Source organism: Ixodes scapularis, unplaced genomic scaffold (assembly GCF_016920785.2).
Source record: "Ixodes scapularis isolate PalLabHiFi unplaced genomic scaffold, ASM1692078v2 PGA_scaffold9__187_contigs__length_104089568, whole genome shotgun sequence".
NCBI classification, from domain to species: Eukaryota; Metazoa; Arthropoda; class Arachnida; order Ixodida; family Ixodidae; genus Ixodes; species Ixodes scapularis.
In genome coordinates this window covers 65,452,623-65,477,461 of record NW_024609884.1, presented here as the reverse complement: position 1 = coordinate 65,477,461, position 24,839 = coordinate 65,452,623, and the positions used below count along the sequence as shown (strand labels likewise).

The 24,839-nt window shown below is 46.9% G+C and overlaps 1 protein-coding gene across 7 annotated transcripts in view; it reads left to right on the top strand.

Moving 5' to 3' along the window:
• The window catches only part of LOC115309710 (band 3 anion transport protein), a 235,408-nt gene that overhangs the window by 65,155 nt on the left and 145,414 nt on the right, over window positions 1-24,839 (top strand). The window lies entirely within an intron of this gene.

The following is a 24,839-nucleotide window of genomic DNA, read 5'->3' as shown; positions in this document are numbered from 1 at the left end:
TTACACCGGAAAGAGTGCCCTTCCACTTCAAACGCTGTTTTTGAGGATCGTTTTGAATACGTTTCGTTTCTCCTTAATGACGCTACGCTGCGCTAATTTTGATTCTTTGCCTCGACCGAATTTCGTGTAGTGTGATCGCCCGCTCAGACGAAACAGTCCTTCGTGCTTCTTTGGCGTACATTCCAGATTTTGAGGGAGCTGTGCTCCCAACTCTAGGAATAGAACGCCAAGTTGAGGTACCATACGTGTACGTATGTTTGACACACCGAGAGATAATAGAGCTTTGCTGGGAGTCAAGTCGTAGAAAAAGGCCGGATCCGGGGTATATTGATCGTGGTAGCACCTAGTACGCTGCCTTTTTGCGGCAAGGAAGTAAGGACCTCTCTTGTTTCTCGAGAGCAAGCACGTGTCAAATGCAAGAATCGCCTCGGTGCTTAAGACCGTCCGAGGACCTCCAACAATAGGCACGGACGCGATGTCGGATCACCGTTGAACGTGCTGCCGAGCTGAGTTCCAATCTTAAAAGGGACGCCCTAGTGAATTTTCAGTTCTTTGTGAGGGGTGCATGTTTGGTGACGGGGTACTCTCAGCGCTGTATACCTTGTGTGCCCCCGACGGCCCCACAGCGTCAGAAACTAACGCATGAAATATTTGTTACAAAAATACCAAACTGTCCCTGTCCCTTTGTCGAAATATAGCGACCTACTCAAAATGTTCATACTTTTGGTGTCTCCAAAATTCTCAAAATGAACTTTTTTTTTTTTTTTTTTGCTCTAAATTCAATTTTTGTACGCATAAAAAAAATGGTTTGAAAATCTTGGACATTTTTAATACATCTCCTCCAAATGCCAATTTTTTCCTTGTTCCATATTTTATATCTGGCTAGATATTGCAGTGGTGTACTAGTAAATAATATCATAAAATGCAATACTTCGCTTTTACGCCCTCTAAGGTTGAGTCCGCTCGGACGTGGGTCTGTAAGTGCATCATGAGACGTAGGTACCCTACTGGGGGCCCTAAACTCGTCAAACACAAAGTTGGGGCCAAAGTTGACGGAGTGCACCAATTGGTCTATCACGACGATGACTTCGCGTTTTTTTCACCAACGTCCAACTTTCACCAACTTTCGGCTCCAACTTGTGTTGGTCGAGTGTAGGGTCCCAGGTCAGTGCCATGTTCGCGATATGCTTAATTAGCTAATAAGAGGACTGACAGAATAATCTATATGCCAGGTTTTGGCCAAAAAATTGAGATTAATTGTCTGGCGGCCGTGTTTTTGCAAGTTACCTGTAATATTGACATCTAAGACACGCGCAGGAAACTGTTTGATGTTGTTTTCTGATAAACCACTACGCTAGCTTACTGTAAATTAAAGTTAGGCAAGAAACAATGGGGTTTTTAAGAAAATCTAATCCGCGCTTGCAAGATCTTTGAAATAGTCGTATATTCAAATTCGTGTGCTACTTACTATGCCATGTAGATGCAATGTTGCATTCCTAATAAACAGAACATACTCCCAACTTTCTGGATATTTGAAGTAACAGCTTGCCAAAGCTTGCTAAACTTCGTCAAAGGGACATGGTTTGACATTTGTTTTCAGACGTCATCTAAGTTTGATGAACGGCTAAATTAATTGATCATGATATTCTATATTCCGAGAGTGCCTAAATAAGGAATTCCTAGCGCAGTGTCTTCTTAGGCGCAAACATAAACTACGCATCGCCGAATGTTATCTTAGTTAAAAGTTATAAGCGATTTTCGAAAATTCTAAATCAGAAAATGGTGACAGAGGAAGCTCACGAATAAGTACATGGGACTGATTGGCGCAAACTGCCGAGAACAGGCCCCAGTTTCCTATTTAAAGTTCTAAAAAGCGCCCCTGTAACTTTTGAATAAGGTTAGCTCTGTCACTTTGGTATTTGGTCCGTACCGCTAGTGCGAAATTTGTGCAAAACAGTCGGCGATGCCTAATTTACTTTAACGTTGAAAAAGAAAAAGGACTGTATTTTTAATTTTTTTTTTTGGGGGGGGGGGGGGAGGGGGGGGGAGAGGGAGGGGAGGGGAGGGGAGGGAGGGAGGGGAGGGGGAGGATGTACGTTAACCGGCGCAGAAGCTCACCTTGTGATGAAATTTCTGCTTTATCCGGTCTTGGTATTCCGGCAAAGAACTCGGCGCAACTGTCCTGTGCCTCTTCATTGGAAACATTAGGGAGTTTTGCACGGTCGTTTCTGCCTTCCTCTATTCCTATGCTACGACGGCGGTTTCTCGAGTGTTTCGATCGAACTGTACTTAGGTTTCGTGATATGCAAACCACCGAGATAATAGGGGTCTTAGCTTGGCTGAATGTAGGTCACATCTTATTTTCTTCAAACTTGCCTTTGTACAGTTCAGTTCCTAAAATGAGTGCTTGGCAGCAGATGACACTTGTTTTTTCCTTACGAGAGAGAGAGAGAAAATTTACGCCACATTACTGGAACTTTGTTTTTTGTACTTTTCTCGTTCTGTCGCTAGTAGGGAGGGAGTGCTGCCCCGCGTATCGGCGAAATCGGCCTTGCGCGGCAATCGGTCTACTCAAAGTGCATTCTGAATGGTTCGCCTTCTTTTACCACATTGCTGTGGGGTACCGTGATCGGAGTGCCGAAGCGATCTGCCGTTGAATCGCATCTGCAAAGAGGCGCCAGAGCCAAAACAGTATACGACCTCGGAGGCAGATTAGCGTGTGACCAGAAATGATGCTCGTCTCTCCGGCATGGTTCTAAACGCTCTTTTTTTTTTTTTTTAATTTAGGAGTGCAGTTGAGCGCTCTTGTTCCGTCTGCTTGGTAAAAAACTCCGCACATGTTTTTTTTTTTTTTTTTTATATATATGCCGGAACCGGCGAAACGATCACAACAATACTAGTTTAAGGTTTATTGAATAACCAATTCCTTGTATTTGGTTTTATTTTAAGATTATTCACGGAAGCACGAAAATGTCTGCAGGGGTCGACCAAAAAAACAAAAAAGGTATAAGCAGAAAACGATTGAATGATGAGATTGCCAAATGATTACTGTGTAATACGGTCAAGTCCGAGCGCCGCCGACGTTACGAGACCACTCAGGCAGCGGAAAATGCACGACGTTCGCCGTCTTTCTGGGGCTCGGCAGCGTCCTGTCGATTGTCTGTCCCTTCTACGTTTTGATGTTTCTCTTCTACCTGAGTCTCAGGTCCATTCAACATGGTTATTTCGTCCACGGTGATTAGCCGGCGCCAAGGTCAAGCACGGCGCCGACCAATCAGGGCCGCCGCTCGCCAACCTTTTTCGCCGAGTGTCCAGATTAGAGCTGGCCGTGCTCAATCAAGCGCGGACAGTGCGCCGTGACTGCGATTTTATTCGGTGCGTCTTTTATGCTTCGTTAGCGCTCCGACTGAGGGCGAAATGCCCAATACACGAGTGTGTGTGCCAATCGTCTCTGGGCTAATCAGATAAGCGCGGTCCTTTCCGAGAGACAGAAGAAAAAAAAAATATTACGGAAAGGAAGTCCTGCGGAGCGAACCGTTAATTTCACACCGGTGATCACGGATTTAGGCAAAGCGTCACCAATGACGACTGGTTTATTTCGGGGTCAAGGATCAAGCGACCTCTCCTTGTTTACCAAGCGGGTGACGTCATATTGGCTCGTGTTTGGCCAATAAAACGAAAACGAGTTTTAACCCCAATTGACCTTTCTGGAAACGCCAGCGCCATCAGTGAGCGCTCCGGTGCATTATGGGAACTGTGAGGGTGTCGCGCCCTTTAACTAAGCCAAGTCTAGCCTAGTTGAGCTTTTGCGTGCTAGGTGGCGCCCGCTACCTATCCGAACTGCAGCACCATTCTTAATCCAGTCATGCATCCAGGTGAGGTAACGGTCTTCAAACGTTGTTGGGACGAGCTATCCGAACTGCAGCACCATTCTTAATCCAGTCATGCATCCAGGTGAGGTAACGGTCTTCAAACGTTGTTGGGACGAGCTGCGTTTTTTTTTTTTCTTATTATTTTTGGCGAAAGAAAATAAAATGTATCAAACGAGCTCAACTGATTCCCGCAACAAAATTTAAAAAAAAAAAGAAGAAAACTTTGATGCGTGAGTGATACCTCGCTCTCTTGGCGCGTGGCCCACACGCGATGGCCCCTTTAAGAAAGAACGGCGGCCCATCCAAAACCCATAAAAAAAAAAAGGCAGTGGACAGACGTGCTGTGATTGAGGGTTTCTTACCTCATGTGGGCAGCGCAGCGCAGCACAGGGCGCTGTAAAGATTGCCGTCTGCCGTACGGCAGACGGCAATCTTGAGCACGCGAACGCAGGCAACGTGGTTCTCGCGGTCGGTACGGCGGCAGCAGACGTCGGAGCAGCGACCGTCACAGTTCCCATAATGCCTCACGCACACCGCTTGAGGGCGCGCGCTACTTACCAGAAAGGTCCAGTGGGAATAGTCACTGGCGGTCACAGCCGGTCTTAGCAGCCCATAAGTGTGAGCACGTTCTGAGCGTACGCTGTGAGCAGCCCACGCCTCGCGCAAAACGCGGGCTTTGTGCTTTGATACAAACCGTTCACACGCGCGCACACGTGACACTTGCGCACGCCGTGCAATTAGGATTTACTCTCGAGGCCCTCCTTCCTGAGGTTGTCTCGCGCGAACGTTTGGTCGGTCCCACGTCTGTGCAGTCAGGCGGAGAATGGCACCGAGGGCTAAGCCCTACTCGATTCGTATGGACGTAGCAGTTGACGAGAATGAGGCTGAACGGAATGATCGAGTGTTTCAAAAACACCATGCGTCGATTATCATGATTTGAGGCTTTGCCGCGCCTTTGGCTTCTGAGCGCCCTGCCACCGATTTCCGTGGCTCATTTCAACGCGTTCGATCAATTTGGCACAGTCTCACCTTGTCGGGATTTTTTGTTAGGTTTGATAATTGTTATCTCATGTTCTTCGCCTCTTCAGTTGATTTGCTTTGAGCATGGCTAGCATATGAACGAGTGATGCCAAAACGCTGTTTCTGCGTGTTTTTTTTTTTTTGTTTTGTTTTGTTATGTTCGTTGACAGCAGGCGATTCCCCGTTCAACTGATCAGTGGAAGGAGAGACTGCCAATGTTGTCGAGTTAAATGGTCGCCGAGTCGACGATAATGCGGGCGACCTCGGCGGAAGCTCAAGGCCACGGAGTCGACCGTACGCTGAGGCACGTGCTACCTTTGGGTGGCTGAAATTGTAGCGTCCTCGATAAGTTCACTTGAATGCGGTCGTAAACGTGACTGCGAGTATACTTTATCGCCTTTCTGAGCTCTTCGTTACTTTGGCTATCGGAATGCTGAGCGATCCTTTCGCTCAAGTATTGTTTCCCGATCTCAGCTTATCTGGGCGAAGGGCCAATATCGGAGGGACGAGAGGGTGTATGCCGACGGCACGTTTTCCCGTGCCTCGCTCAGCCGCTCTGATTAGCTTGTGCCTTTTGTCACGTGATGCCGGAATATAGACGGGTCATTCCGATTGACGTGCTTTTAACCTCTTATCTTCGGCCCAAAAATCGATTTCCGAGCTGCCACTTAACCGTTTGTGGGTCGTACAGGAGGCACTTAGCAGTCGAACGTGATTATAAAGAGGAAGGAAGAGCCAAGATAGCTCGACTAGAGTCATCTTTTCTGGCGGGGATGGGAGGTTGGATGGGGTGGTGGGATGAGAATGTGTCCGGTTCGCTGATCTGACGTAGTCGAGGAGCGAACCAATGGTCAGCTTTCTTTGTTGTGGTTCATGTCGGTTGGTCACCCAGTCTTCATACCTTAGGGGTCGTACATCTTGTTACAGGAAGGAATAGACTCTTTCAAAAGTGTGCGCCATCTAGTAGCTGCTGCGCCAATTATCCGAGTATGGCCTCCGAGATCCTTGTCCAAGAATCTCGGAGGCTATGGGCACGTGCTCTGAGCATGTATCGAAAACGGGTACTACGTCAGCGTTCAGCGGGGACTCAACTCCATTCACACGCATAGGTCGGCATTTCCGAACCCACTCACTCACCATCACATCACTAATTACAGCAACATCCAAAAGTCACAGCCCTTCACATCACAAAGTACATCGACGTCCAAAAGTCACAGCCTTTCACATCACAGAGTACACCGATTTCTAATATTCACGGCCGTTCACATCACAAAGTACACCGACGTCCAAAAGTCACGGCCATTCACATCAGGGAGTTCAACCGGACAACAAACTCATCCCCATCACGTCACCTCAATCTCTGAACTCACAAAGTCATTCACCGTCACTTCACGAATCCGTCAAGTTCACGAAGTACTTCACCGTCACATCACGAATCCTATAGAGTTCATGAAGCATTCCCCATCCCATCACCGCCAGCTCTGAATTCACAAAGTCGCTCACCGTCACATCACGAATCCAACAGAGTTCATGATGCATTCCCCATCCCATCACCGCCAACTCTGAATTCACGAAGTCGCTCACCGTCCCGTCACGAGCTCATCGAGTTCAGCAAGTCGTTCCCCTCACGTCCGTGAACTGATCCCGTTCATGAAGTCGTTCGACCGGTTCGACTTCACGGCCCTTCACCGAGTCACAGTCATTCACCGAGTCACAGCCATTCACCGAGTCACCGAGGTCACGGAAAGCGGCGTCGGCCCCTGCAGCCGCGGCCACCGCCACTGCCTCCGGCTCTCAGCCATCCTCGAAGTTCTTTCGCACCGGCGCTGACGGTTCCAGATGTGTGTGTCAGTGTGTGTGTGTGTGTGTGTGTGTGTGTGTGGGGGGGGGGGGGGGGGGGGTATTGGGCTGGGCCTGGCGACGCACCCTGCACTTGTCATTTTCTTTGTTTAGCTTGTTCCCTCTGGTTTTAGTTTTGTTGTCCCGTTTCTTTTATTTTCGTTTTGTTTCGCGCTTTCTTCATCGAGCGCGCATGCTGTGGAGAGCGAGCGGCTTCTTGACTTCCCTGCTCCGAACTTGTGAGATAAGGTGCTTGTTTCCGGGAGAGTTATTAGCCCCACGGATGCCCAGAACCAAAATGGCTGCTGGTTTGTGGGCGAGCGGTATTACAAAGGGTGGCATCACTCTAGCAAAGCGCACATGAAGGCTCCCTAGACTTCGCCTGGTTGTCGGCGTTGTGATTGTGGAGGGGACCCCACCTCAAAACCTTCTGACCTGTCCTTTTTTTTTTTTTACCTTTTGTTGCGCACGGTTTTTTCTACGAAAAAAAGAGAAGGCGCTTATATTTTTGCCAACGACCGCTCGCCGAGGGGGCAAAAAGGAGAGACAGACACGAACCTGCGTGCACGATTTTTGTGAAACATCTTACAAACATTAATACGAGTCCATATTATATGAACGAAGACGTTTTAGCGCATTAGAGTTTAGCGAATAGAGATCACATACGCGAGTCGACGTTTTCATTTGTAAGGGCGGCAAACTGGGCATCCAAACAGACCGCGCCAGGCGGTCTGTTCAGAACGATAGCAAGGGGTGCTTCGCTATAGTTTGGGGAAAATAATATGAACTCAAGTTCGAGCGTCCATCGCCAAAGGTTCGGCAAGCTCGAAAACGGGACAGCGGCGGCCTTCATTTTATCTATTCGGTCAAATGAACGCCGCCATTCGCTAAAGTGGCATGCGATGAAACGTCGTGGGCCAGGTTTCGCTCGCTAAACCGTCGTTCGATCAGTACGAAATTGTTCTGTGTATTTTATCTTAATAATTATGATCCATGGCAACCAGCCTATCGTTGCCTACCTCACTTTACGTCGTAAAATAGCGCGTTGATGTCACTTTCATGAGAGATACCATAATAACGCAGTACTTCACAGCCGACCGCTGAATCACCCGTCTAATATTTTGTCACGGATTTCATCATATATATATAAAAAGTAGACATTCCAAAACAAGAGTCATCCATTCCCAAAAATTTCAGTGGACTGGAACTACGTTCCCACATCTGTTGCCACAATTGCCACTAACTATATGTTTAAAAATTGCCGTAAATAATCTATACAGCTCAGGCTGAGCTCCAAAGTGTACAGCTTTGTTCTGTTCTCTTCTAACTCCCGCTCACCTCTGTAATGCTGATGGCCCTGAGGGTATTTCAGTTAAACAAATAAATAAAAAAAGTAAGTGCTTCGCCTGAAAAGCCTTTTAAAGAGGTCGCCTCTTTAAGAGGTTTGCAGCTTGCCGAAGCAATGAAATCTGAGTTTTATTCGAAGCCGTTGGTCAGAGTACACCTCATCATTAATTAAACCACTCATTGGATCATTCACCTCAAAGCAATATGTTTACTTCCGAGCGTGTTCGTGTCGCTCAACCTACTTTGAGCGAAATGTAGTCGAGATAACTAATGATGGCGCTCGACTCCACTTTTCTCAGCTTTGAACCGAGGCGAGGCGCGCGACTCACGCGCGCCTCGCGCTCGTTGTTTTACGCCGGGGTTTGGCTGCGCTTAGACTCGTATTATAGGTAGCGTACTGTGTTTTCGGAGTTCAAGTTTGAATAGAATCGGAGCGTGTTTTTCGGAGTTTATTTTGTAGCGTAGTCTACACTGGCCGAGGTTGAGCAGTTTCGCGTGGCTTCTGGCGAGCCGTGCTGCGTATGCGCGAGGAGCAGTGACGTCACACGTGTCAGCACCGACTGGCCTACCTTCAAACTTTACCACAGTTCGACTAAACATCTGTTGGACAAAGAATCAATCATTTGCTAAAGTCCGACGGGGCGGTGTTCGCGAATATAATAGACTCGGAAACTTGATGGGACGCAAGTTCTTGAAGCGGGAATCTCTACGAAGCGTTTTATTAGAGGACAGGGTCTTCTAGTTTCACCCCTTGACATTGGTTTCAGTCAGGATGGCACGCGCTGTGCAATTGATTCGGAGCTAGTGCGCCACTTTCCGCGAGAACACCAGTAATGCAGGCGGCTGCTACCAACGGAGAAAACTGCGAATGACAAAGTTTAAAGTATCTAGACTTAAAGGGGCGGTGCAACGATATTCAATTGGAATGTTTTTCACTTTACACGAGCTTACTGGCACTAGTGGTTCTCAAGGATACACGCAACATCACTGGCCAAGAAACTCCTTTGTTGCGCTGTAATTTCGAGGACAAAACCGAGCGTTTTCATTCAATCTCTCCTTCACAAAACCTGATGACGTAGCTGGGCGGTAGCAGTACCGCCCAGTGACGATATTTGAATGCGGCTCATAGATTGGACCCGAGCATGGCGTGGACACTCGATTTGGGCTCGTGATAATCGATAGCTCGAGAAGCATTCGGGTATGTCCTGCGTCAAATCGCTGCAATGACGAAAACAGCCGAACCATAACAATGTCTGGAACGCAGCGCGTGTCCTGTGCCTTGCCAACCCCAGCGCGTGGCTATGATCAACACTGGCGGCATATAATCGGCTCCAGATCACGTGGCCGCTTGTTCTGGCTGCGAGTTGAGGGGTGAACTTTGCTCGTTTTTCTTTATTTTTTTCTACCACTTCGATTGCGTATGGTGAAAAACGAACGGGTAATTTACAGGTCATTAACGCCAGGGATCCGTCCTAAGCGGTATTTGCGCAAAATACAAAAATCGTTGCATCGCCCCTTTAAAAATGATTTTCCTAACGTTATACTCACATGACGTGAGCATGTAAAACGTGGTGCTCAGTGGCACCTCATTTCACATCATTTTTCCACTATATTTTATACACCAACTCATGTTTACAAACAAACTGGAGCGCTCCTAGCCGACGCCACCGGCGCCGCGCATGCGCGATGGGGTGTGGGCAAGAAGCTCGCCGCGTCGCCGCTAAACAAACCATTGAATTGCGTTGTTGTCGGCGGTGGTGTGAGTCCAACGCAGGTTTCTGCGTTGGAATTGTTGATTCTACGTCTTCCTGGGCAATGCCTGACTACTTGAGCAGCCTCAGCGAAATTACTGAGGCTCGCTATACTACAAAACTTCGCGTGAATAATGTGACATGCGGCGATTCATTCCGCGTGGACGCCGCAGAGGGTACGCTAAAGCCTGATTCGCATGATGAAATTTCGGTCGCAATTTTCAGTCATGACGTCGCTCGGGTTACAACACCGTGAACCGTAGCTGAGATGTTCAACATCGATACTGAAAATCGCAAACAGAATCGGACCAAGTGAATGAGGCATAACAAGTCGTTGATGGTCACTGATAACAACGATCACCATCTCCTTGTATCCACTGTTTACATCGAGCCTGCTTACCAATTTTCAAACTTAAGTATTTTGAGGCCTGCACTCACTTCTTATCGCAAGTACCGGGCCAACATTTGGTCCACGGGCCGGTGTCGTCTAAAAGAGCAGACGACGAGCAGAAGCGTTTGAAAGAGCAGACGACAGTTCGAGCGATCAGGCGGCCGTTCGATCTTGAAGACGCACTGAACGTCCGCATGCAGGCGGTCCCAACAACTTGGCGGTATTCCCGCTTTCATGACGGAACAAAACAAATAAATCTGATGACAACAAGTATCCGTGAATTTAACCCAAACTGCTTCCCGCCCAAGCAATCGTGGTCCGACGGCGACTGGTTTTCCATATTCACGGCACATATCCACGTTCTCGGACGAACCGAGCACATGAAAACTGATCTTCAAACCTTTCTCGACTCTTTTGGTGCAGCCCCAGTCGCGGCGTTTTGACGAGAAGGCAAGTTTTTGTCAGGTTTTTTTTTAATACAACCCTAGAATACACGTCTCACATAGGGACTTCCGCCTTCAGCCCCAGACCGGAAGTGCGCCCGACGCGCGACCACCGCGCCGTGACGTAACAGAGATGAGTTCGTTGGTTCGTTATAGCCAGAACATAATTTCGGCGACATATTCACCTATGCATGAACTCATCTCTGTTACGTTACGGCGCGGTGGTAGCGCGTCGGGCGTAACAGAGATGCTCCTTAAAACAAAAAACAAAAGGCTCCTTAAAACCAAAACCGACAGACTCCACACGTAACCCGTAACAAAAAAGAACAGGTCACAACGAGTCGACAGAGGACGTAAGGAAAAACCCGAACAGCGAACTTTTCCCTACACTTAACAAGGTCAAACTTTGTACCTACAGGTTGCCTCAAGCTTGAAACACAAAAGCTTACCCCAAGCTTGAAACACAAAAGCACTAATCACAAACGAGCGTGTTGGGGACGAATTAAGTAAGTGCTTATACTTCCTTTACACGTCTAAGAAACTAGGGAGTTTTGTGTGTTGTTCCAATAATTCCTGTAAGGATACCCGATACTCCTCTGTCGTTTTTGTGCATGGATAGTATCGTTATTGGGTATCGTTACCGAGCACAAAAACCGTCTACAAGAACTCCCTACCGTTTATCGTTTTTCTAGTGAAATTAAAGACGACGTTAGCAAGGAGAAGCAAGCTAACTAACCTCGAAAGGAAGGGAAACAGAGGTCGTCTTCGCTCCCTCAGCTCCCCTTGATAACCTGTGATTTCTTCAAGCAGACAGAGCCAGTGAGGACGCCTTCAGCGAACATCAAACATAGTCTTTGAGATGAATAGAGGCAGGTTCTTAATTTTGTGTTTGTTTCAAAAGAAGGGTCATTTTGAAACAAGGTCTGGTGGGAAATGCAAGATGGGAGGACGGGTAAACAGCTCGTCCACACTTCTAGGCGGGGAACACAGCCTGTCAGAAAAACTGGACATCGCCGGCTCATCTGACAAAAAGGTGCAATGCCAGGCTCTAAAGAGCGTGGGAAAGTAAAAGCTCTTTGAGTGAACCGACGATACGTGCCCCAGAACAGCACAGCGACGTGCATGAAAAAAGTTTAAAGGAACGCGGCAAGCCCGGTTCAATAGTTTTCCATGTTTAAAAAATAACAGGCTTATTCAGCTCTTTGCGCACCTCGTGTGTTTGTTTACCCCTCAGACGCTCTGATGTACCGCTATTTACACCTCGTTTTGACCAATGACGGCGCGCGCTTTTCTGTCTCGTCTTCGCGCGTTCTGTGCGCGCCCTTTATGTTTCCCGCTGATTGTTGTGATATTCTTCGTATTTACTTCTTTTCAATGGGTCACGATAACGTTCGCAAGCGCGGAAGACACGTGTTGGTACCCCTACTTGCACGTCGTATAAACACTTACTTCGAATTTGACTTCGACCTCGACCGCGCACCTTGTTTTTCATTGGTAGCCTGCTTGCAACAGAAGGATGACGGTGATGACAACGCAATCGCGGTTTTGCTTGTGGTCCTGTGTGATGGGCTCTCACTTCCGATCGATGTGAGAGCCATTCGTATCGCTCCGACGCTGTTGAAAAAACTCAGCAGACCTTTGAATGAGTCACTTGCTCAGGAAAATAACGAGGAGACGAATGTCTAAGCGCTTATGTAAGAAGAGTGGTCTCGATTTCAAATGAAAAGCACTCCAGCAAAATGTGGCCGATATGGTTCGTATGCAAAACTAGCTAGCATAAAAAAATAGATAAATTCAGAAATGGGGACGGACTATCTGCCTCCCCCCTTGGAAAAGATTTGTGTCATTTTATCAAGAATCTTTGAACACTCGTACTCTGCCTTCGCGTTCGAAGCGCTGTTCACGGAGTAAGGCTAGGCTGCTTAGTGGATTGAGTTTCGCCACGTGTTCGTCGCATATTTTTTGATGGGGTCCGGCTTTTACAGACAAGTATCGTGCCAGTAGCTGACTTTTGCTCAATAAACAGAAACAAAAACCTCTTTAGTCAATATTCGCGTTCAACGGAGATAGAAAAACTCTGTTCGTATTCCTAGAATTCAAGAACTCAGGCATATGCACGACTGCGATGAAACCTATTATCGGCAACAGCAAGCGAAGCCCCCCACCTAAACCCCTGAGAGCACGTAAAATTCTCTCCGCCTGTTATTGCAACGGACAGGTCCGCGCGCTTGTTAGGAAACGTGGGCGACAAACCGTGATGCCAATCGGCTGCTTCCTCACATTTTTAAAATTATCATAATTCTCCGGCATATGGATAAAGCCCGTAAACTTTCGTGATTTTTCTAGAATAGAGTCAAGCCTTCCCGAGATCTTAGATGCTAAATTGCGTTTGAAAAAATCCGGAAGCGGCCGAAACAGATCAAATCCGGCGCACGCTTTTTCGTGTGGACGGATAGAAACGAGCGTATGCCGCGTATTACCAGCATCAGAACATCTGTAAGCATTATTAAGCGAGAGCGAGAAAACAAACATTGTATACTCGGTTAGGGTCACACCAGTACTCGCGTAAAAGCTCCGGGAAGACGGTTTTATATGTGTTTCCTTGAGGGGTGCGCGCACGCACGCGCTTACAAAAGACAAAAACATGGGCGCACGGACGCACGCAGATGCAATCAACGCGAAGAGAAACCCTCCCGTGGCAGAATAGCACAGTGGCAAAACGACACCTTCCCCAGCCCCCCACACACAATGACACACACAGACACACACACCGAAAGGAGGAGCCGCCAAGCCGCGCCGCGTAAACGGAACCCCACGGCCATGCAGGAGGCTCAAACGTCTGCCGCGCACAGACAAAGCCCCCCTAACGTTCGCTAAGCTGCACGTCTACTACGCGACGCGGGCACGCACGCCCGCAGTATCGGGCAGAAGAGCGGAGGCCCGCCAAACTCGTTGGAGTCGCCGCTGAGTCTGTGCCGGTCCAAACATCCCCCCCCCCCTCCCCCCCAATCCCCATCTGGGAAGCGCTGGTGCCGCTTCGTCTGCAATACACAGTCCCCTCCCCATTTCCGATTTCGCGCTTAAGCCGCGCACAGTCGCACACGCAAAATGTCACATCCTCTCTCAAAGTCCTCCAAAGCAAACGCCCCTGCAGTTGCTTCCCCCAAACGTTACCAGACCACCCCTACGAATCTCGTTCTGGCCTCTAACAGAAGTTCCTTCCAAGTTTCTGCTCCGTCTACACTCTATACTAACCGCCACAGCATGTTTGTGCGTGTAAGGGCACCAACATGCTGCAGACACTACCAAATTTCAAGGCTGCTATCAGTCGCCAAGAGTACGCACACGCAAGCAAATCCACACCAACATCTCCTGAGTCCTGACTCCTAGTTCACGAACTCAGTCCCCATCACACCACAAATTCAGTTCACGAATTCATTCACCATCACATCACGTATACACCAGAGTCACGAAGTCCTTCACCACTGCATCACGGGTGCGTCAGAGTTCACGAGGTCACTCCCCGTCACATCGCGGCTCCTTCCGAGTTCATGAAGTCACTCCCCTTCGCATCACGACTCGTTCCGCGTTCACGAAGTCACATCCACTTCACATCACGGCTTCTTCCGAGTTCACGGAGTCACGCCCGTTCACATCACGACTCCTTCCGCGTTCACGAAGTCACATCCCCTTCACATCACGGGTTCTTTCGCGTTCACGGAGTCGCGCCCATTCACATCACGACTCCTTCCGCATTCACGAAGTCACATCCCCTTCACATCACGACTTGGTCCGAGTTCACGAAGTCATTCACAGCCCTTCACCATGACGCGGTGAGCGTGAGTGAGTGTGAGTGAGCGAGTTCGTGAGTGACTTCGCCGAGGTATGTTCACACGCTTCGTGCCCAAAACTGGGCGACCGCCAATGCTGCTTCGTGGACCTTTGAAAATGTTATACTGAAACCAGGTCTGGGCAGAGATATTCAGAACAAAGTGTTCCGGAATTCAAATACACGTATATTTTAAGGTTAAAAAACAGTTACTGAGATACATTTCTTTTTTTGCGTGTAAAGGGATATCTGAGATACTTCTGCGAAAACGTGAAAAAAAAAAAGAAGGAAAAAATAACTTTTTTCCAAAATGGAAGGTTGGATAGTTTCCAACCTTTCACAATTGTGTTCCTCCCTGTATCAGTTTAGGCACCTCCCCTTACCTCGGTACCTCAGACTCGTCTATTTACAGCTACCACCCCGAACGCACACAAAAAAAATTAAGATATTATCAACCCTAGTGACACGCTTATACGTAGGGGAGGCCAACGACTGACTGCCTGTCATGCTTGACAAAAGGCATTTGCACAAAATAAACCCTCTTTTGCTGTAAGGGTGCGTTTCAAACTGTCGTCTAAGTGCTTCGAGACACCTAGGGTGGGGAGGTCGAACCACAGCGTCGAACCTGTCTGCACTAAGGCACCCGGGATCTGGCCAACTCGTCGAAAGTCAAGTCGTCGAATGCCAACTCGTCGAAGGCCGACTTGTCGCATAGGCTAACTCGTCATAGGCCAATGTGTAGAATGGGAAACTCGTCGAAGGGGGCAACATGTCGAAAGGTAGTTCGTCGAATCATCCTAAGATAGGGATGAATTGATTATAATATTGTCTTTTCCTTCTTTGGATCTCTCGCCCTCAAGCTTTTTTAATGCTTCAGCATTAGTACCCCAGGGAATAGCTGACGGCGTCCGTCTGTGCACAAAACAGTAGAAAGGGAAGCGCGCCGCGTAGAGGATGAGAGTGGTGAAGGACAAAGGCGACAGGGAGGCGACGTCACGGTGGGGAAACCTATACGCGCGCAGATGCTGGGGGGATCATGAACGTAACCCTCACGAGGGTTACTCTCGTGAGGGTAACCCTTGTGCGGGTAACTCTCGTGAGGGTAGCGCTCAAGCCGGAAACGGTCACCTAAAAGCTGCGCTGTAAAAAAAAAAAAAAAAAAAAAAAAAAAAGAGACAGTTGTTGTTTGACTGCCTCCATACGTCGGTAACCATGGCACCGAGGCTCTCGACACTTTATAAAACACCGTCCAAGAAAGTCTTCTCTTTACCTGGTGAACAGATAGAAGGCGTGCTTTTGATAATGTCTTGACTATCTCCCTCTGTTTTATCTTTCGCTGTCTTTAAAAATGTTGATTCTAGGAAAGGTTCTCACCCACAACGCTTGCAATGTTCAGAAAGTATGTACATAAAGTCTGTACTGTCGTTAAACCCGCGGCATATCGGACCTATATACTCGCCCACAGATAAAACTGTGAGAGAGATTGCAGAGGCTTTCTTTACCAAAATGAAGGGTGGCGGACTTTCTTGGACGGTTTTCTGTAGTGTCCAGGTTATCGACGTAGGTAGGTGTATATATGTGTTAAGATGGTCTTGCAATAAATCAGTTGAAAGTCGGCGCTTCTTCGTGTTCGTGTTTTCTGCTTGTCCTCGTCTCTTGCGCTTTTTAACCTTTTACCATTATGGAGCAGCTAGCACAAATCAGTTTTTATTCTGCTATTCTTGCAAATAACCTTTCTTCGCACCCCATTTTTATTTCTTTCATACTTAGATAATCGTCTTTATTTCCATTCAAAGAAAGAAATGGCGGAGCAAAAGGGGAAACAGCTTCAACAAGAAGTTTGACTGGCCCTCGGCCCCATCGGCAGCCATTGAACAAACAGTTTTTGTGCGATAAAATTAAAAAAAAAAAATCAATTAGCAATTAATTTTTTTTTATATTACCACCACCGCCACAGTTCAACTCCGCGTAAAGCGTTTATATATATACGTAGAAGCTGCGACACGTGCTCTAAATTGCCTGACCTTTTCTCGACTAAAAAAAAAAAAAAAAAAAAAACGTTTTTGTTTGAAAACAAGCATAAAAAAGCCTGTTTGAAAGCTTTGTGATTGGATATTGATAAAACGTGGGCGGAATAGAATTATGTTGACCGAGAAATGTTTTCATAACGCTACTTGTAACCGCGAATTTGAGTGGGCTCGCTCTGAGAAGAGTGGCGAAACGAAAAACGAATCTCCCTATTGTGTTATCGCGAGGTCGGCGTATTTTAGCTAGATTTAGCGGGTGTAGGGTGTCCGACGTCGATGTTGTCAAATCCTCGAAAGAGATCGCCCGCCACTCGCGGCAATCGAACCTGGGTCCGCATCGCTGCGCGCCAGGCGGAGGCGTTACCACTTAGCTACACAGCGTTAACAACCTACTTTATGCCTTCAGGATTTTCTCCCGATGCGTACTTCACACGCTCTCTCGAAATATAAATAGCCAATAACTACATTCCGCTGTAGCGCTGTCAATGCCAAGAGCTCGTACCGAAAGACGCGCTTTCACGCGCTCCGGAACAGACAACAACAACAACAAAACAACAAAAAAATCGTTTAGAACAAAATAGTTCGTATATTAGCAACTTCCCGCGTTGGTGGGACCGCGGTGATGAGAATCGCTTTTCGTATAGAGTTGCAAAACGCCTTTATTTTGGACGTACACGTTCGTAACATAGACGAGGTAGTGGAAGAATAGCGAACCCTATCCTGCTTTCTTTAGTTTTATATTTTAGTACAGGTCGAAGCCAAGTAATGGGTATACTCCGTTGACCCTTAAGCTGAGACTAGAAGCTCCACCTTCAGCGCGAGCTTTCTGTCCTTGCTAACGCAATTATGAACGCGCAGGCACGCCCCACCAAAGCACTGCGGAAGCCAGCGAGCTTGCGCTCAAAGCGGAGCTTCTAGTCTCAGCTTAAGTGTGAACGGAGTTTAGTAGTTCTCGGATTCATGTAGCTTTCATGCAGCGTTGCTCTATAAATTGCACCCGTTGCTTGCTTGCAATCTTATACACGCTACTCGAAAAAAAAACAAAAAAAACTAGTCGATTACATTTACAATTACTCTGGCTTAAAAAGTATTTAGTTAAATTACTCGATTACCATAAGAAATGAAGTGGCCATGGTAGCTTCAAGGTGCTGAGTACGCTTACTGAGTCAGGAAAGGTGACACTGACGAGAACTCTTGAAGCATGAGGCGGCTCTGCGAATATTGGGTGCGCGTTCGGAGTTCGGGTCAAAACTCCCACTCTGTTGTCCGGGTATCATTTATGCTTTCTAGCTCTGGTGACATACGCAAGCTCGACGTGTTTACTAGGACAGAGCGATCGGAAGTCGCTGGAACCGCAAGCCGCCGTTCATGTTTGTACGCAGCAAAAGGGTGCATAATCGAAGGGTGCAGCACCGCGTTTCTGATCGCGTCTTGCCAACGCCACTGCGCCGCTTTATGGCATGCAGTTCGCAAGTTCCAACTACGGTGTCGCCACCCTCGCGGCCAACCTCAGAAACGAAAAAAGGGGGATTGTTTTGCTGTGTAGTCTCGCAACGAGGTGGCGAAGGCTCACAAATACTGCCACAACTAATAATACTCGGTGATGGTAAACGTGATGTGCTACATCAAACCCCACGCGGCCACAACACGTCGAAGAAAGCACAGGCTGCGTCCGCTCGTCACCGGATCCGCCGCTCGACGGTGATCGTTCGGCCCCAGTGGCATCCGTTTCCCCCTCCAAGAAGCTTCACTCGTACTCGACACTGAAAACGTCCTCTTCGTGGTTTGTGTGTGCCGGGGGTTGGATGATTCTCACGGAGCTGCCTTCGGACGTGAAAGTGGCCGTAAAGGCGTAAAAGTCGATGTAGTCATCGTCGCTGCCCCTTGATTGTACCCGCTTGCTGAGATCTAGCCCTAAATGGAAGTGGTCACGGTCGACGGATGGTCAACAAGTGCTCCCGTGTAGATTCTGGGGATTAATCCTGACAACAAAGGTGGGTTACTTTGCTTTATTTTGGATATAACAAATGTAAGTACATGCATTTGGGACACTTAATCGCGGTTTTAGTGCGTGCGCGGAACGACTCTGGCAACTCTGCTCCATCGCTTTTGTCCGAAAGCTTTTGCACGGTTACCTTTCCAGCTGGCCTGTTTCTTCGGCTTCTGGTCAAAATGTCCAACGAGACGAGATGTCCATCGAGTCAAAATGTCCAATTGGCCACGTGACACCCGTGTCAAAATGTCCATCGAGGCGAAATGTCCAATCGGGTCAAAATGTCCATCGAGTCGAAATGTCCATCGAGACAAAATGTCCAATCGGGTGAAAATGTCCATCGAGTCGAAATGTCCATCGAGACGAAATGTATAATCGGGTCAAAATGTCCATCGAGTCAAAATGTCCATGGAGACGAATATCCAAAAGGGGTCAAAATGTCCACGTCAAAGTGCTCAATCTTGGTTGATTGACTACCCACAACCCTCGGTTTAACACAAAAGGCGCTAAATTCTTTTGCTTTCTCTTTTGTGGGTCAAGGTCAGTGGAGATACAATTTTGTTCAAGGATTTCGCCCCACTGTCGGGGACACTGGGTCCGATCGTCCGGTGACCCCGTTTAACACAAAAGACCCTGTTTAACACAAAAGGCGTTGAATTCTTTTGTCGGCCAAGGTCAGTGGAGGCACAATTTTGTTCCAAGGATTTCGCCCCACTGTCGGGGACACTAGGTCCGATCGGCCGGTGACCCCGTTTAACACTAAAAACGCATCTCGGTACAAGATTCGACCTGGTTTGCGCACGGTTTGCCTTATTTTTGCGCACGTCTGCGTTATTCAAGACATAAACTGTTCAGAACAACATCTCGAGTCTCGCAGCTTGCTACCTGAAGAAACAAGTTACAACAGCTTCTCGATTCGACACGTTCTTCTAGAATCTGGTGAGTGGAATTTTTTTTTTTTTTAATAACCAAGACAATGGACAGTGTCTACACTCGGAGATTATCAGTTGCCTGTGCGCTGGTCAAGCAGAAGTAGGGCATTAATTATGTCTTGTTGATTAGTGAAATGTTGCTTGAGTTCTACGCGAATAATTAGTTTTCGAATGGTTCTATAAAAATTTTATTGTGATATATTCTTATTATTATCTGCAGATTCAACGAAAGGTACAGCGACGACAGCATGCAGATCAGCATTCATCGACTGCTTTCGCGTCGACATGGAGCCCGGCTTCGGGGTCCCGTCGTTTGTGACGTTACATAGGCGCCCAAGTCGACCTGTGATCCAGTATCGAAGTATACGTTGGGAGAACGCTGTGCTCGAATTTTCTTACAAGCCAGCACACCCAAAGGATCCCAGCACAGTCTACTATAGGTGTATCGCCTGCTACCGCCTGAGTCAGCAAGTCGGACCAACTGAGAGGTGCCCAGTGGCTCACCTGACACTAAGAACGGCGTGCTGGCCACCGATCCAGATCAGCCGTCGACATCCCACAGCTGCAACCCGTCTGGAGACTCCAATGCTTCCACCGTTCTCTTGAAACGCTTCATGTATGAAGTACGGAAAAACGTCCGCAGCAGCCAAAAAAGACCAAGAGAAGCAATTGACGAAGCCGTGCGACGGTGTCTTTCACGGAATAGATACCACGCGGCGTTGAAAGGAAACACCCAGGAAACGCTCTTGACGCCATTCTACCTGAGCTCCGTGTCACTACGGATTCGCAAATGTTTCTCCAACTTGAAGACAAAACTCAAGGACGGCGGACACTGGTCTTATACGCCGAGAAGGACCTCGATGTCCTGGTGGGCGCAGAGCGAGTTCTGGGCGACGGGAACTACAAGTACAACCACCCGGAGCTTCACTGCCCAGGACAGCTCTACACCCTCCACACCTTTATCAAAAAGGAAGCACACCGTGTGCTTTACGCACTGATGCAAGCCTGTGATGTGCAAGCATACGAAGTCGTGTTTCGGTGCCTGCAGGCATCGATGGAGAGAAGAATCGGACATATTGGCACATTATCAACGACGAATACGTGGGTGTTTGATTACGAGTCCGCAGCAATTTAAGCTGCAATCAACGTGTTCAGGACATCTACAGGACGGCCACAGGTGAGTAATTTACGTTTTCATAGAGCGGGGCACACTCCCAATTCTCATGTTTTGTGCAGCGTTGCATTGGGTGAACTTGAGAAATGTAGAGCTGCCACTTATCGAAGCATTGAGCACGTGCCATTGCTCTTTAGACGTGGAGTAGCATGCATATCACTTTGAATGATCAATAATTCGCAAAAACAATTCATCGGGCTCCTTAAAGTCTCTGAAACGAGACTTCTGACATAGCAAGTGACGAGCGCCCACACGCAAAACTAAAATGCATATTTAGGACAATGCGTCATTCACTCTCTAGTACAATCATGTTTTACTCTCGAGTTGAGTAGACGAAAATGTGAATTTTTTAAGTTTGTATACAAAAACGGGGCGTCGTGTTTGCCTAATTAACATGCTTCCTTACATTCTACGTTTTTTTGCATCGCAACAGATCCGAGGGTGTGCCTTCCACTTTGCAAAGGCTATTAACGCAAGGCGGGACGAGCTGGGCTTCAAGACACTCTGCAGGGATAACCCTGCAGTCCATGCGTGGTTCACAAGAGTGAGGCACCTCCCCTTCGTTCCGAACGCCTTCCGCTTGAAATTTGCCAGCGACCTGCTCTCAGACAAGCCAAGCCTTCAGCCGCTGAACGCTGCGCGCCTGGACCAATTCGAGAGGTACCTCTGAGGGTCCTGGCTTACCAACAGCCCGCTCAAGGACATCTGGGGGCAATTTGGCAACCGAGGTGCCAGGACAACCAACAACGTGGAGGGCTGGCACAACGGTCTGCATAGCCGCCTTCCAAGCAGACATCCCGACCTGGCAGAGTTTCTGCAATTCCTGAAGTCGGCTCAGCATGCAGCGCAAAACAGGATTCAAGCGCTACTGCTTGACGCTCTGGCCGTGGCTCAGCCGCTATCCCACGTCATCCAAACTAGGAACAACAAATTGCACCAAGAAATGGGCGCCTTTGCATCTTTCATCAGCTCTCACCCACCCACGTTTGTTGATGTCCGGAATTACATCGACAGAGTTGCCAGCAGTGGCGCGCTCCCAGTCTCACATTGAGCTGACTAACGGCGCTTGAAAAGGCGACATTATTTTTGCATGTGGAAAAAAAAAAGAATTGAATTGAACCACGTGTCATTTTTTAAACCGTTCCATGCTGTATACACGCTGTATGACGCGTTAAGAATGCTTATTACGAAAGTTCTTGCAACCCTGTTTAATGTTGCTTATATCAAGTATGATCGAGTCAGACGTGGAATAGAAACGCGCGAAAAACTGCGGCAGGCACAGAATGCGCCGACCCCTGTCCAAGGCCTTCTGACTAATGCCACTAGCAGTGACTTTAATTATAACGAGGGTGCAGTCATCTGTCCCCTTTATCGAGGAAAGGAAGCTAGGATGGCAGCGAGCGAAGTATGCGATGCCGAATCTGAAGCATGCTGGGTTTCTTCGTACACATTGCGTATTCATGTGCTCGCTCTATCCGGGGGAAAGATTCATGGGTGGACGACTTAAATAACGTAATGACGAATGCACGTGCAATGAGTAATTTCCTCTTGAGTCTCGTTTTAAACGCTTCTGCTGCAAACGTCCGCATGTGAACCGCGTGGACCTGGGCACGAAGCACCCTCCTTGGCTTTTATACTTTAAAATTGGCTCAATAAAAGATAACATTGTAGAGGCAAAAAGATACAGACGAAAAAAAAAAGACATTGAAGACAACCTTTCTTTTTTTCTTCTTTTTTTTTTCGTTCGTGTCTTTTTGCGTTCTTCATTCCTTTTAGTCATGAACCAACTACCTAATCCAAAGTTTTAGTTTGCGCTATTTTATCTTTGCTTCAATCACCTTATCCTAATTACAAAATATATTATTGCATTTGCTGCCGTTATTCATCACGTTTAATTATATTGTCTTAGGTGTCTCCTAATTTGCAGGTTAAGGAAGGAAACCTTGTTTTAAGCATCGCAAAAAATAAGCTGGATATCGCGGTCAGCACCAACCCCGCCAGTATATAACTCCAGCGGCTGCAGCAAATAACCCAATTTTTCGGAACATAGCGTAGTCTGATTCATTTTAGGCAATGCTTAGAAATGTTCAGTGCTGAAATGGTAGTCTACAGAGCCCGCGAATACATGAAGATGAATAGCGTCCGTCACCGAAAACAGGCCCCATTTGCTAATTAAAAAAACAAATCCCCCCTCCCCCCTCCTTTTAACCAGAGCACAAATATGAACCATGTTGAATTAACCTGAGACTGGGGTAGAAAAGAAACATCAAAATTTAGAAGGGAAAGAAAATAGACAGGACGACCGTCTCGACGTTTTCTTTCCCTTGTATACGTTTTGATGTTTCTTCTCTACCCCAGTCTCAGGTTAATTCAACATGGTTAATATTCACCAGCTCGCCTGTACCGCTAGGGTTACATTTTAGCGGACTTTCTGCGTCCGCAACGTATATTAGTTTTTTTTTCTTTTTTTACTTTCTTTTTTTTTTCTCTGCGATTAGAAATATTTTGTTTTCTCCAAAAAAAAGTTTGTCAGATTTCTTCAAGTCATCACACTACTACCGCTTTAGTGAAAACCCGGGGCGCGTGTAAGTATTCGGAATTCTAAAGACGTTCGTCTCAGCATTTAGCAGTGCCAGAGTCTGGGCCAGCGATACAAAGAGGTCAAAATGTCTATCGGGTGAAAACGTCCTCCGATTCGAAATGTTTAATTGGGTCAAAATGTCCAAAGAGTCAAAATGTCCAACGTGACGAAATGTCCAATCGGGTCGAAATGTCCAAAGAGTCAAAATGTCCAACGAGACGAAATGTCCAATCGGGTCAAAATGTCCAAAGAGTCAAAATGTCCAACGAGACGAAATGTCCAAGCAGGTCAAAATGTCCAACGAGGCGAAATGTCCACCGAGACGAAATGTCCAATATTGGACATTCTGACCCGTTGGACATTTCGTCTCGTTGGACATTTTGACGTGGAATCTGTTTCTTCGAATGCAATTCGCGATTGACGGCGTTGTTTATATATACAGGGTTTTTTTTTTTTTTTTTTTTTTTTTTTTTTAAGCTTAACAGATTTGTTTTAAAAAAGCCGTGAAAGTTACACTTATGCCGTTTGTGGAGGTGAGTTATACGGCTAGGGGGACATATTATAGGGGGCTAATCGTAACGATCAGTCGGCTAATTAATTAAAATTTGTTAATTAACTTTTTAAATAATGAAAATAGACATATGCTTCCAATTAGAAACTTGCCCAGCGTAATCGAAAACCACTAAATCAGTAATTTTCAGAAAGACTTTGAGCGTGTGAGAAGCTTAGTAGTGCACTAAAGTTACTACTCCTGGAGCAGGTACAAAGCTTGCGGTTGCGATAACGCGCCCGCGCGATTTTTCCGTCTCTCAGTCAGTCAGTCTTCTAACCCCAGTCTAGATATATATATATATATATAATCCTACAACGTCTTCCTTGAGAAGGCAGTAGTGTCTGTAAATAAATAAAATAAAAAATATATAAATGGGTGTTTTCATCTCAAATCGTGCAGGCAAAAAGGGTCGAATTTTTAATTTCGCTGAAAAAAATATATGTTATGGCGTCGTCTCTAAAAACGCACTAGCCACAAACTGCAAGTTCGTCGGATTTTTTGTTCTCGACTTACGAATTTTAAGAGAGGCCGCGGCGGAAAGCAGTGTTTTTCACATCCGTCGTGGGTCAGATGTTTCGCTCGATCTCCCGCCGTAGATTTTCAGTACACATTATATTTACTTTTTTCAAGCACTCTGTGGGCACATTTATAGCGCTCTAATGCAATGAAATAATTTTAGGCCTTTTGCTTTTTTTTTTCTGTAAAAATGTCAAAAACGCCCCCTCTGTTAATTGTTGACGAACTTTGACAATTAAATACCGGCGATCTACGTAGGTTACATTAATATTTTTTTATGTCTACGGAAAGCCCAAAACACGCTCTTTATATATATTATAAAATGACTCAGCTGTATAAAATATCCTTTTTGGGACGTTCACGTTAATGTTATGCGAAAACCAAAAAGTACCAATTTGAAAATCAATTTTCTAAAAAAGAAACATTTTTTTATTTTTTTGTTAAAATGTAGATATGACAGTAGTTTACTCGAAGATCAAGTCGAGAAAGTGTATTTTGTTTGTATGTTCTATATTGAAGCCTCAATATCGGAAAAAGACGTCTTCGTTTTTCAAGACCAAAGTCGGGCATA